Source organism: Tenrec ecaudatus, chromosome 3, assembly GCF_050624435.1.
Source record: "Tenrec ecaudatus isolate mTenEca1 chromosome 3, mTenEca1.hap1, whole genome shotgun sequence".
NCBI lineage: Eukaryota > Metazoa > Chordata > Mammalia > Afrosoricida > Tenrecidae > Tenrec > Tenrec ecaudatus.
The window spans coordinates 1,645,571-1,660,594 of NC_134532.1; the positions used below are offsets into that span (position 1 = coordinate 1,645,571).

Sequence of the window (15,024 nt, forward strand, 5' to 3'; positions counted from 1 at the left end):
CTGCTTAAATTGGGCAATTCCTTGTGATTTTAATGTTTTCGCTCCCCATGGTGGGAATAGTACATAAAGAAATCCTTCCAACTGCAGAAAGGGCATTTAAAAGTCTTTTTCATAAATAACTAGTATCAGTCCAGGTTAGAGAACACCCTGGGGCGGATAATCACTTAAGTTTGCCTTCCATGTTGTTTTTGTTTGAAAGGTCCACTCAATTTGCTGTTGTCCTCCCCCTGTGACATGGTCGAAAAAATAAGTTCAGCACCTTAAAAGATCCTGTGGATTTGTTGTTGTGTTGTTGTTGTTGCTGTTGTGCAAAACAGGGGAAAAAAGTTGTGAACACCGGTTACTCAGTCGCAGAGCGCTTTGCCGTCTTTAGACTTTAGCTCAGACGGGAACTCAGAAGCCTGTAGGGACAGAATGCTGATGTCCGTGTTCAGGGTGGTCAGCGGCGTCCTGGAAGCCGGGGCTTGCCCGGGTCTCTGGTGGTGGAGGCTGACAATGGTGGGGTGCGAATCCAGGGCGATCTGCAGGTCCAAGATGTAGTCCATGACGTGCTGCAGGATTTCCATCTTGCTCACCTTCTTGTTCTGGGGGATGCTGGGCACCAGCTCCTTGAGCTTGGAGTAACAGTCGTTCATGTTGTACAGCAGGCTCATCGGGTCATCCACCGGGGTTTTGCTCCTCAAAATGCCCAGGTTGTGGTCCGAAAGGCTGTTTTTTCTCACGGACCGCACTGGACTGAACGCTTTCATGTTGAATGCGGGCGGAAAGAAAGGCTCCGCATCTGACCTAGGGGTCAGAGTCCAGTGCAGGATCTGCCGCCCCATGGCGGGGGCGCACATCTACACCCAGGCCCGGCGGCCGGCTGTAATCAGAAGCAGCTCGGGCCGGCTCGCAATCTAATATTCAACTTTTATTGCATATGAGACAATTAAATATACCTGTGCTTGGTTTCATTATTCAATATTTAACTTTTACGGCATATGAGGTGATTAAAAATAACTGTTTGGTATAGGCACACCTTAGCCCTCAAATTAATATCCTTGCTCTTTAACACTTTAAAGAGCAAATTTGTCCATGCAATATGTTGTTTGATTTCTTAATTACTACTTTAAATTTAGTGGAAGTCCCAAACCCTTTCAAGGATCTACACTTAAAAATACTTTTTTAGTTTGTTATTATTTATACATATGTCATATGATTCCATAGTTCAATCCTGTCAAGCAGAATTGTATGATTGCTTCCAGAATCAGTCTCCAAATGTATTTTTCCTTCCTGGATTCCTTGACATCGTCTCCCTTTTATTTCCACCCTCTCTGTGACACCCCCCACCCCCTACACCAAACCCGTGTTCTAGTTGTTGCCCCTATAGGCTCATCAATCCTTGGTTTCACTTACTGAAAAACAGAAAAATGAATAACACAACTTCAAGAGGGTGACCCTCAATGGCCTAGCACCTCTGAGATACTCCCTAATATGAACAAGCATATGCAAAACAGAATGTTTGTCACAGGACTGCCAGATTGATGCATATCTTAATACAGCAAATAGGGTGTTGATGTAGCAAGATCTTGTTTGGCCGCTGACCAACAGTACTCCACTCTTGGTACAGCACTCCACTATTGGTACAGCTCCTCAGACACCATGTGTTTTCCAACTGAAGGCCTCAGGTTACCAGTGTGTCTGAGATAGAGTCCAGTGTACACAGTGGGGTTCCCGCATGGGGTCTCACCAATGCAGCCTGTGGAGCATGCCGTATGCCCTGAAGATCCTGGATTCAGGACCCCATGGTTTCACGGCACCCGGCCTGGGTCCCCAGGATATCCCCAGACACCTGAGTTTAATGTTGCCCACCTACTACATGCCACCAAAGACACTCCCCCCACCTTGTGTCCCCCAAAGCATCCCCAGTCACTCCTTTCCCCACGTGGAGGTCAGCCCTCTTTCCCCACCCACCAAAATACTTGCGCAATCCTCTCCCAAAGGTGACCATTCCCTCTCCCTTCCGCACTGACCTTCCCATCAGTAAGCCCCATCCTTCTGACAGGGTAGCTTCCTTCTTGGGGGAGGTGGGGCTCACCACAGATTCTCATGGCAGCCACTCAGCAGACAACATTCCCCTGACCTCCCTGCTCCCACTCCCACCACTGTCACCATTTGATCCCAATTGACCAGAGATGCCCTACAGTCAAATGACCTACACAATACTTACCTAAAGCAGCCAGTGTGTGGTTCATTGGCATTGGTCAGGGTCTCTACCAGGCTGTCTGGCTGCCCAGTCCAAAGACTGGATGCCAGACAAGCTTGAGTCTGTGCCGATTCTGCTGTTTGTTCCTACTGCAGTGGACTTATGTTTGTCGTTTTATGCTGACTGACTTCACACAGCCTCATGTCTTCCAGATCTGTTCACATCTTGAGCTACTTCATGGATTCACTGATGTTTTTTAGGGATGTGTAATATTCCATTGTGTGTCTATATCAGTGTTTTTAAATCTACTCCTCTACTGATGGAAATTTAGGCTCTTTTTAGCTTCTTGTTATTGTGAACTGTGCTGAGATGAACATGGGGGAGCAAACATCTGTTTGTCATCTGTTTGTTTTGTTTTGTTTTGTTATTTCTTTTGGGTACATGCCCAGTAATGGTATTGCTGGATCATACGACATTTCAATTGCCATCTGTTTTAGGTCTCGCCAGATCACCTTCCACAGTGGCTGTGCATATTTACAAGTTCACCAGCAGTGAATAAGAGTTCTAATCTCACCACGCCCTCACCACCATTTGTTGTTCTCAGTTTTTAAAAGTGCAGCTGACATTATGGGTATTAGGTATGCCTTGCATTTCCCGGATGGCTGGTGACTGGGTAAGTACTGTGCAAAGGGAGCTCTTGTTTGGTGAGCACAGCTGAGCCCCGTGGGAGAACTAACAAACGAACCCTCCTGTGCTGCCAGACAGGTCTCACATTCGAATCCCCCAAAATGGCCTCCTGGCCCACAGATCTGGTGGTCACACAATGCGAGCTCCCGGTGGGGGATTCTACATCAGTGGCATCTTGCCAGAAGCCTCTGAAATTACTTTTAAATAGAAAGCGCTCTCTCTTACACATCTGTGAGTGTCACTGGATTTGTTTCTCTGGTCTACCCGGCCGGACACAATTTCTTTCTTTTCTTCATTTATCATGATGTTGTCTATTGATCCGTTCGTAAAGCTGTATGGTAGTAGGTGATACTCTCTCCACCAACCCCATGGCCATCCAGTGGATTTCAACTCCTTGTGATTCTGTGTAGGATCCCAGGGCTTTGTTAATCTTTTCAGGATCAACCAATCTCGTTTTACTCCTGAGGAGCTGCTGATGGGTTTGCTGATGGGTCAACTTGCAGTTAGCAGTCCCACACTTACTCAGCACATGGCCTAGGACAGTGGTTCTCAACCTTCCTAATGCCCGACTCTTTAATACAGTTCCTCATGTGGTGCTGAACCCCACCATTAAATTATTTTCATTGCTACTTCATAACTGTAATTTTGCTACTGTTATGAATTGGGTGACACCTGTGAATGGGTCATTCAACCTCCAAAGGGGTAGTGACCCACAGGTTGAGAGCTACTGGCATAGTAGGTTATGTATGGAGTTGCTAACCACAAGGTCAGCCATTCAAATCCACCAGATATAGGCGGGTGAAAGAGGAAGCTACATTCTCCCATAACGATTTAGCCTCAGAAACTCACAGGGGACATTCTCCTCTGTCATCTAGAGTCGCTAGGGGTTGGACTAAGGAGCCCTGGTGGTGTGGAGAGGAAGCCTGTTGGCGCAGTGGGTATCACTGGGCTGTTAGTAGCAAGGCGAGCAATTCCAGAAACGCCAAGCACACCTCGGCAGTCAAGCAGAGATTTTTTACTCTCATAAAGAATTACAATGCCTATAACCCAGGGGGCACATCTACTCTTTCCAATTGCGTTGCTGTGCATCAGAATCAGTTGATGGCAGGGAGTTTGTTTGTTTGTTTTCTAGTGTAGTGGGTGACTCATTGGCCTGTTGATCACATGATCAGCAGTTGGAAACTACCACCTACTCTGCAGGAGAAAGATCAGCCTTGCCAGTCCAGTAAGGATTTGCAGTCTTGGAAACCCACAGAAGCACTTCTACTCTGTCCTATATGATTGCCATGAGTATTGGTATTAATTGGTAAGTAATTGGAATTAACTTTATGTCAGTGAGCTGTTGTTATGAGCTGGAATTGACTCTATGCCAGTAAACTTAGTTGTTTGGAGTTATATGACATTATCAACTATATGATGTTGGCTGAACTTATGTGTAGTTATGTCCCAGTAATTTCACTCTCCTTTATGTATTTACTAAAATATATGTATAAAAACATTCATACTATATTTTCTCCTAAGAACTCTGAACAAATGTTAGGTACCCACTAGATAATTCTGACTCAGAGACACCCCAAGCACATCAGAAGGAAACACTCCCCAGTCCTGCATGGTTCTCAGAGTTGTTATGTTTGAACCCATTGATGCATCCACTGCATCTATCCATTTTGATGACGGTATTCCTCTTTTGCATTCTCCTTCTACTTCATCAAGCATAATGTCAGTCTTCAAGGAATTATTCCTTCAGACAGCGTGTCCAAACTACCTGAAACAAAGTCTTGCCATCCTTCTCTCTAAGGAGCCATTCAGGGTGTACTTCTTCCAAGACAGATTCATTTGCTACCTGGTAGTTTATGGTGAATTCAACACCCTTTGCCAATACCCTAATTCAAGTGCAAGAATTCTCCTCCAGTCTTCCTTATTCATTGCCCAGCTTTCAGATGTATATGAAACAATTGAACATATAATCCTATGGTTAGGTGCCATCTAGACCTCAAAATTACGTCTTCACTCTAATTCATTCACGAGGTCTGGTGCAGTAGGTGTGCCCCTGCAATGTACACATAACATTTCTTGACAATGGCTTCATGAGCCTTGAATCTGGATCCAAGTCAAATGAAATCTTTGGCAACTTCAATCTGTTTTCAGTTTATTGTGATGCTGTTTATTGTTTTAGTTGAGAGGATTTTCGAAAACCCAAATGTTCAAGCATCATTACACGAAGACAAAATTAAACTATTGAATTATAAAATGTTTTACTGCTTTTGTTGTTAGGTGTCTTCAAGTAAATCCCGATTCACAGACAATAGCACCGCTGTAGAGTATAACTGAATCAAGTTTCCAAGACTGTGACCTTTCAGATGCAGATCTCTAGGCCCATTTCCTGAGGCATCTCCTGGTTGGTTCAAGTTGCCAACCTTTGGGCTCATGACAAAGAGGTTAATAGTTTTTGAAACCTGGTTCCCCAACAGTTGACTATTGCTAATCAAAGTTGCATGGCTGACTCTCACAAGTTTAGTGGTAAATTAGAGAAGTCGGGCACACAAAAAAGACATTATAATTTGTTCTTTAATTTACACACAAATGTAGTATCAGAATTAATGTGGATCATTCAAAAAAACTCAAGCTCACTACTACGGAGTCTATTCTGATTCATAGTGACCCTCTAGGATAGCATAGAACTGCCCATTTAGGTTTCTGAGACTTTGGATATTTATGGAGTAAACAGCCTCATCTTTCTCCCTTGGAGCTGCTGGCTGGTTTGAACCACTGACCTTGTGTAACCCACTATACCACTAGATGTTCATAATCTAGATTATTAGGTGTCAAAATAATGCTAACCTCTAAAGAGAAGGGAGCTTTTAAAATAGTACCTGAGGGAATTTCTGCAGTTTTCATAATATTTTTATTTTTTAATCTTGTTAGAGATTAGATGAATGCAATAATTTTCAGAGCTAAATATATCTGGTGTCTATATGTCCCTTTTGAATGTCACACTTTAATAAACAACAATTGTATTAAAAATTCTAATAAAAGCCAAAATAACTGTAAATTAATGAAGACATATACAGATGTTTCTGATTGGTGTAAACTAATATTGTGAAGAGATTAATGAAAGCGGAGAAGAGTAGTACATAGATCTATAATACCATATGCCACATGAAGAGTAAAATTAATTCACCTTTCTGCACCTTATGTACAGATAGGACAGGAAAGGAAATTGAAAAACAAATCCTATTTGAAAGCTTTCTTAAACACTATTCTTGTACTACAGCAATCATTTAATTTTAGGGAGAAATCAAAGTAATGATAATTTTACTTAATCCTACTAACTGTGTTTCCATGAGAGAGAAAACTATTAACATGTGTATCAACTGGTGGCTTCTCCCACGTGTTCAAAGCTGCAAAGCTTTTGAATGCTTTGGCTCTGGACCTCTTTCCTTCTGCTGTACAATTGTTCAATGGTTGGCCAAATGAGCAGAATATTCTTGGCTTTTCTAGTGGTGGTCCTTTGGGGGAATTCTCCCTAAGCTTTGAGTTAATAATTACAAAATTAGTGTAGCAGTAGGAACAGCTACCACTGAAAGTGGATTCTGATTCATCATCGCCCCACATGGTCAACAGCACAACTGTGCCTCCCATCGTTCTCAGTGTCAGACTTCCAAAATGTCGACCTCAGGTCCTGCTGGGTGGACTGAAACCTCCAATCTTTTTAGGTAGCCAAGAAGCATGTTAACTATTTGTACCACCTAGACACTCCACTGGCAATGAAAATCCCAATTTTAAAAGATTAAAGGAAAATTAGTTCAAATTCTTTGTGCACAAATATATCATAACTCTTCCTATCCAGGGAAAAGAAGAGTGATGAAAATTGTAATACATATGGAATTAATTAGTCCAATGGGTTAATGAATTGCTTAAGCATCAGACTAGTCAATCCAGAAGAATTAGATGGTTCCCAGCTAACACTCCCAATTGCTCTGAAAAGGACCAAATTAGAAGTTCCTGGTTAGAAAGAATTATGTGGAAGAGAGTAAAGAAACAGTTAAAGCCCTAATTACCAAAATACGTGAGACGAAGACTTGCTATCTTTGCTTCTAAGGCGCATTCTATCTGTACTTCTCTAAGAGATTTGTTCATTCTTTTGGTAGTCTATAGAAATATAGAAAGTAGGATGGCTTTCAATATAGAAAGTAGGATGGCTCAGATCAGATGCACTTTGGTCCTCAAAGAATCAGCGTTTCAACACTTCAAAGAGGTCTTGACAATGGTCCAATAAAACCTGTCAATTGATCTCTTGCCTACTGCTCCTATGAGAATTGATACTGTATCCAAGCGAAAGGGAATCCTTGACAAGTTCAATGTACTCTCGTGGCTCATTTGTGAGACTTGTCGTTTCCTGGGTATGGAATTGTAAGACTTCCGAATGCTACAAGTGTACATATTCATCTGCACAGGCTTCGAGCCCTCCTCGCTTTTAACGGGCAACGTTGTGCCATCTGTACATAGCAGGTTGTTAATACGTTCTCTCCGATCCGGATGCCACATTCTTCTTCCTATAGTTCAGCTTCTCTTGTTATTTGCTCAGCCCCCGGATTGAGTAAGTGTGGTGACAGGGTTCTACCTGGACACACACCTTTCTTGGCTTTAAACCACGCAGTGTTCCTGCATTTCTGTTCACACAGCTGCCTCTTGATCCATGTGCAAGTCGGCATGAACATGAACGGCCCTGGAATTACCATTAATCCAAGGCTTCCAGAGTTTGTTATGGCACACACAGTTGAATGTCTCTGCATAGTAAAAAACAAAACAAAAAACCCAGAAGTAAACTGCTTTCTGCTATTCCCTGTTTGAAACCACAATTTATCTGACTTCCATTATGATATTACTTGTTTTTACGAAAGCACTTGTACCCTTTTAGAAGAATGTCAATGTATGCATATTTGTGCAGGTTAATCTTTTAAAATCAGAATCAAAAGATTGATGGTGAATAATGAAGGTAAGCCTTCAGGTAAAACATATGTGCTTCTTACTCAAACTAAAAGGATGAGAGGCTTCGTTATCCCCGAGCAAGGCCGCCGCGAGTCTGAACTCACTGGGTGTGATTGAAGACTCCCTATGTACAACGTTCCATTCATGAGAGCTTTGTATTTCAGTGAACAGTGTATCTATTCACAGAAGAGCAACTCTTGAAATACCTGTTCTGAGACAGGTTCTATACTGAATGAGCCATTGTGAATGTGTCTAATCATTGCCCTGAAACGGCCACTAGACAAATTGCTGGCAAATCAATAATGTGCCACGTTTTCAAAAACAAGATACATCACTTGTGCCAGAATATTTAAGCAGTGGCTATGTTTTTCTTTATAAATGGGAACGACATGTACTTTTTCTTTGACAGTGTTGTTCGCCTCTTCGGTTACTATTAATATTATTCATCTAAAGTACCTAGGTAACGCTGATAGATGACTTTTGAGTATATTGATCTATTGCAACACCTTCAAGCCCGAAAGTAGTCTCTACTGTACTGACTCCCTCCTGATAAAAATATTATCATGTGTTACCTAAAAAAACAAAATGAAACACATGATATTTGATTGCTCTATGATTTAATAAGCAATATACAAAATCAAGAAATCTCTTTTTATGGGAAGAGAAACACTTCTAGAGACTAGAGAATTCACACAGAAACTTAAATAGCATTTGTTTTAAAAATATAGGTTTACATAGTGGCTAGGAGCACCAGCGGCACAATTGGGTTAGGGTGGGACTGCTCTACTATGCAGTCAGCGGTTCCACATGACGAATATGAAGCTGTCTGCTCCAGAAGGATTTACAAGGCCTGGGAAACTCAGCATACGGTCAATAGGTGCCAGAACTGGCTCGGAGGTGGTGAGTTTGAGTCCGAGTTTGGAGATAACATGAAGGAGTTCTGCTGACATAGTGGTTACGTGTTCAACAACTAACTTGAAGGTGTGCAGTTTGTTCTAGCGGAGAGAAGAGGTCCTAAATTGCAGATATGATTTGTGGAGGCACGCTTATGAAGTTGTATACAGGACAAAGCAGAGACGAAGACCAAGACATGCCATCTAGATGAGGCAGACCATATGTTGGCCAAGAATTTACAGAAATGCAGCCACTTTAAATGGGGCACAGACTATGAGGGAAAGTGTCGCAAAGATCTATGTGATGGTATATCAATCCATCACAGCTGCAGGTGGGAATATAGAAGGGATGAAAGGGACCATGATTGTGACACATACACTATTCTGTGTAGAACAGCTTACAGGATTGATTTAGCATTCTCTGATGAAAGCAGCTTAAGTCATGAACATTCATAGTCTAGTACCCTAAATTCTGCCAAGAGCACAGTCAGGCAGAACCCTAAGGGCTGGGGGAATGAAGTAATCCTCTTTCTAAATGCACTCTAGCTGAGGGTAAAACAATTCACATTTCCACTTAATCATCAGGAAGAATTAATTGGAAGCTGCATGTTTGAGAGTCAAAAAATGGATTTAAGCCTTTTGATGTAAACTGTAGCTTTCTGCAAAAGTAGTGCTCAGATTTTAAGTTGTAACGCAGGCCCAATCCACACAAAACCTGTAAATTAAAACACTGTATTTTTTGAGTTTTTTTTTTTTTTTTTGTACACGAATTGGTACAGCAGCTTTATTCATAATTGCTAAAGCCCACCCAGCAAACTAATGTTTCTCACTATGGCCACAGCTGTAATTAGGTGTATTTGATCTGACGTTCCACCCTAAAATTTCCTTGTTTATGGCTTTTCTAAATGCATCATTTAGCATCATAGAAAATATAATATGGAGATAAGCATAAAGATACATGTATATATAATGGGGGGAAACCCAGAAAATATTACTATATATGTTCACATTAACACACGAAGCATTAAATAGCCTCATCTTCAGCTTTAAAGCTTTATTATGGTAAAATAGATGTAACAAAATTTTTGTCATTTTAAGTACAGTTTAGAGCAGTGGTTCTCAACCTGTGGGTCATGACCCCTTTGGGGGTCACCTGATGCATAATAGTAGCAAAATTACAGTTATGAAGTAGCAACAAAAATAATCTGGTTGGGGGGGATACCCACAACATGAGGAATTGTAGTGTATTAAAGGGCTGGGGCATTAGGAAGGTTGAGAACCACTGCTTTAGAGTAATTCATCACAATTCCACCATGTTGCGCAACCAACACTACTGTCAATTCTATTCCCCAGAGAATCCTCTGAGTCTATCTGAATGAGGGGTGTGCAGACATGCAGGATTTGCTTGGAGGAATTGAAAACAGAATTTTCTCCTACTTACCTGGCATGTTCTCATTGACAACATCCTCGGAAAACAGATTTTCATCCAGTTCACCTCCCCTTGAAGAAGCTACTCTACTTGACGAATCCTTTAATTTTTTGAGTTTTAAGTTAACATTTTAAACACACACACACACACACACACACACACACACATAATCAGTGCCCCTTGGCTTGACCCAGAAAAAAGTTCCTAACACCCATACTGCTGAAAAGCATTGATATTTTGTTAAGTGGAGCAGTTTGTGATTTCCTGAATTGACTGAATAGAAGGCAGTAAAGTTCCTTGGTAGCTTTTGGAATACTTTGGGAGAAATTCTATGCCCTTACAGGTTTGTTGTCAGTTGAAATCTGTGGCATGGGAATGGGTTTTTAGTTTGTGTGTTAGCATTAAAAAGATAACTATGAAGGATTCATACTTGTACATAATTCCTCCAGAATCTCAAATTAAAGAAGCAGATTGGTTTCAGTTTAATCGTTTAATCACAGGTTAATAGCTTTATTATAATATACTATTTTAAACAACCACTGTACCTGCTGCTGCTGCTGGTGGTGGTGGTGGTGGTGATGGTGGAAACAACCAATGCTGGATTAATTTGGGGTCAGTAATTTATATGATTGTGTCTAAAAAAAGAGCCTTCTTGAAATATAAAAGTAAATTTTTTTCAATATAGATTTGATTTCACATCCAAGGTTGTCTGTATGCAGTGACAATCTATCCATTTTACTCAGTATAGCTTCAAGGAAACAAATGTTATCATCCATCTTTGCTTATAAAAATGAAATTTATATATATCCTTAGGCAGGAAGAACTGTACCAGAAACAACAATTTTAAATTTGTAGAATATAACAAAAGCATACCCTCTGAATATCCCTGCCCAATCGACTTGCTCTCCTCCACCCATCAGTTTGCGATGATTGGGATTGGATGGTAGATAAAAAGGCCAGGTACTGACAGACCCTCCGAGGTGGGCAAGACTGAGAATCTGGACACAGGGGCACTATGAAGATTATCAAAAGTCTTTTTTTAATTTTTCTTTTTAAAAAATATTATTATTTATTTAATTATTTTATTCACAGACTGGCAGGGCCCAATAAACAAATCTAGGACTAACAGCATTTCAATTCTTTAAAATAAGATCTCAATACAGCACAATTTGGATTTCAGTCTTGTTCTGATTGAAATAGTTAACTCAGAATTCCTTGTGGGTAAAGAAGGGCAGGAGTTCAAGCAGCTAAGTTGCAAATTTGGGAAATTTGTTAATAAAACACCTCAGTGACTCTGGCCTGTTATAGCAGAATCCAAAGAAGAAATTACAATGCTTGTATTGAGTGTACATATGTGCTAGGTGGAAGGAGGTGAGAGCTAGCTTCTCAATTTCTAAACAAGGATTGTTTGAAGAGATAATCCCGGACCCAGAGTCCTGTAAATATGTTTCTTCATCCCCCTTATCGACCTCAAGTTCCAATTGCTCAAATATTCTTTCCTTATCAATTCTTCATTTATCTTTACAACTATTTATGATGGTTCCATTTTTATAATTGGTACATTTTCTTAAAATCTCTATAAGGAATTATGTGTCTTTGAGAATTTTTTTCTCAACAGAGAATAAAGAAATGCTCAAGATTATTATGTATATGAAGCAGCGAACTAACAGAGAGGGTGACGGGGCCCAGGCCAAGGGGAGCTGGGTTGACCCTTCCCCAGAAGAAGGCATTACAGAGAATAGCACTGAAGGTATAGCTCGGGGAGAGAGGTGAGTCTGTCCGCATCACACGGGAGTGAATTTAGAAGGGGGAGAGAGAGCGTGACCTCATCACGGCCCACTGAGCCCCAGGGGGATGACATATCTGTTCAGAGTAGCCAATGCACAGAGAGGACTTGAGGGCCTGCTCCGCCACTAGATAGGACATTCCCTCACTGACCAATAGCGCTACAAGGGAGAGCATAGAAGACATGATGCAGAAGGTGTTCCCGGGTCGGCCCCATGCACAGCGGGGTGAAACGCAAAGGGAGTGCAACAGGGCAGCAAGGGGAGCAAAGTAACCAGGTCCCCAAGGAATCCTGAAAATAGACTTGTGACTTGAGGCATAGGGCTTGCCACCTCATCAGACTTGATCAGATAATATACATAAGGGTCATTAGACAGACCTGGAATTATATTGTTCTTTTTTCTTTTCTTCTTGTTTTGCCCTGTATGTATCTATATAAGATAGGCAGGATGAACAATCCCAAGGAGAAAACAATGGGATGGCAGTTCCGGGGAGACATGGGAGAAGAGGGGGCGGGGAGGAGAAATGAGGCACCAACAAACTCAGGGATAAGGGAATAACACCATATCTAAAATTGATGGGGAGGAGGGAATAGAATGCCTGGTGGGGTTTAATCAAGTGCAGTGTATCCGAGAGGAATTATGGAGAGCCGACTGGAGGGTGAGCATGAGAGTGGGATAGGAAGAAGGTGAAAGGAAAAAGAGGAAAGAAATAGGAGGCAAAGCTATTTATAGAGGTATAGCGACAGGCACGTATATATGTAAATATACTAATTTATAATGAAAGGGATAGAGGCCAATGTACATATATGTAGATGTTAGGTATTCAGATAGCAGACAGACTGGACCTCTACTCAAGGACTTTCTTAACACAGGAACATTTTGTTCTGGTAAGCTGCCACTCTTTGATGCTCACCTTCCCGACACAATTGCTGAAGACAAAATGGGTGCATAAGCAAATGTGGTTAAGGGAGAGATGGTTCCCAGCTATCAAAAGATATACTATCTGGGTCCTTAAAAGCTTGAAGTTAAACAAGCAGCCATCCAGCAGGAAAGCAAATAGGCCCACATGAAAGAACCAAACCAGCCTGTGTGATCATGAGGTGTCGACGGATCAGGTTTCAGATATTAAAAGATCCAGAACAACCAACTCTATTGATGCTAATGAGAGGGTTGGAGTGGAGACACAAACCCATCTGTAGACAATTGAATATCCCTCCACAGAAGGGTTATAAGGAAGAGATGATTCAACCAAGACGCAGCATAGCACCAATGATGCACACATCATTCCTCTAGTTCCTAAATGCTTCCCCTCTCCCACTACCAAACCCAGTTCTACCTCACAAATCTGCTAGACCAGAGAACGCACATTGGTACAGACAACAGCTCTGAATACATGGAATTCAAGACAGATAACCCCCTCAGGAACAGTAGTAGGAGTAGCGATATCATGAGGACAGGGTGATGGTGAGGAGGGGGACTGAGGAGAAAGAGGAGCCCATCACAAGGTTGGATGTATAGCCCCCTCCCTCTTGATGGGGATGAATAACAAATGTGGGTGAAGGGTGACAATAGACAGTGTAAGATACAATAAAAATAATAACAGTATATAATTGTTCAAAGATTCACGAGGGTGTAAGGTGAGGGAGGGAGGGGCAAAAAGAGTAACTTATACCAAGGGCTCAAGTAGAAAATGATTTGGAAATTATGATGGCAATATATGTACAAATATGCTTGATACATTTGATGTATGGATTATTATAAGAGCTGTAAGAACTCCCAATAAAATTAATTTTTAAAGATTATTATGCACAAAGTTGTTTAGTTTCTTGTAAAGTCGTTATGGCAAGACATACAAGTAAGCTCTCAAGACATTCACTCATTCATTCAAGAATCAAAGTGAACAATTACAATATTAATTTAATATTACAATTCAAATCTTTAAGCATCAGACTTTTACCTTTCATGTGAAATCTCACTAAGGAACCTTGACCACCCCTCAAGATCACAGGAGGTCCCTTTGACGGAGGGTCCCAGATCTATTGTGGTAAACAATATCTCACCTGGAGTCAGAGAGACCTTTGTTTCTGTCTTCTTCTCTGAAAATGAGTAGAAACCCACGAGCGTCTACGCCCTGTGTGCTACTGTGTTCCACTATAATCAGTGTCTTACTGTCACTTAGCCAATTGTTATATGGCATACATGTATTCATGTTTTTTTTGCAAATTAGGAAACTGTTGTAGACATTCATATTATTTTTTTAGTACTTCTCGAATTAATTAAAAGTATGGAAACTTTCTAGTGATATGTTTATATTTGTCAATTTATAGTGAATTGATTGATATTGTATTCTATGGTTTAAAATCAGGAAAAATGTACATCAGGTTTATATCCTCTTACCACTCTTGTTCAGTTTGTATGCTGAGCAAATATTCAGTAAATCTGGCTAATAGAGGAAGAAGGTGGCACCAGGCCTTGAGGAAGTCTTATGAACAACCTGTGATTTGCAGATGATGCAACCTTGCTTGCTGAAAGTGAGGAAGACCTGAAGCACTTGCTGATAAAGATCAAAGATTGCAGCCTTCAGTATGGATGACAACTCATGTCCAGACTCTCAAACCCTCACAACTGAAGCAATCACGATAAATAAAGAAAAGGGCAAGGCATGCAAGGATTTTGTCTTGCTTGGACCACAGTCAATGCTCATGGAAAAAGCAGTGAAGAGACAAAAGATGAGTTACCTTAGGTAAATCGAGTGTACTGAATGTCTCTTAAATATTGAAAAGCAAGGATGTTGTTCTGAGGACTAAGGGGTGCCCGATCCAAATGATGATATTTTCCATTGCCTTATATTCTTGTGAATGTTGGACATTGAATGAGGAAGATGGAAGAAGAAGCAATGCATTTGAATTATGCTGGAGAACAGACCATGGACTGCCAAAAGGACCAACTGATGTTTCTTGAAAGAAGTATGGCTACAGTGATGGATGTCAAGACTTGATCTTAGATCCTTCGGGCGTGTTATCAGGAGAGATTAGTCCCTGGACAAGGAAT

At 41.1% G+C, this 15,024-nt stretch overlaps 1 pseudogene; it reads right to left on the reverse strand.

Annotated features, from left to right (window-relative positions):
• Positions 1 to 299: 299 nt before the first annotated feature.
• Positions 300 to 749, reverse strand: LOC142443226 (DNA-binding protein inhibitor ID-2 pseudogene; annotated as a pseudogene).
• Positions 750 to 15,024: the final 14,275 nt, after the last annotated feature.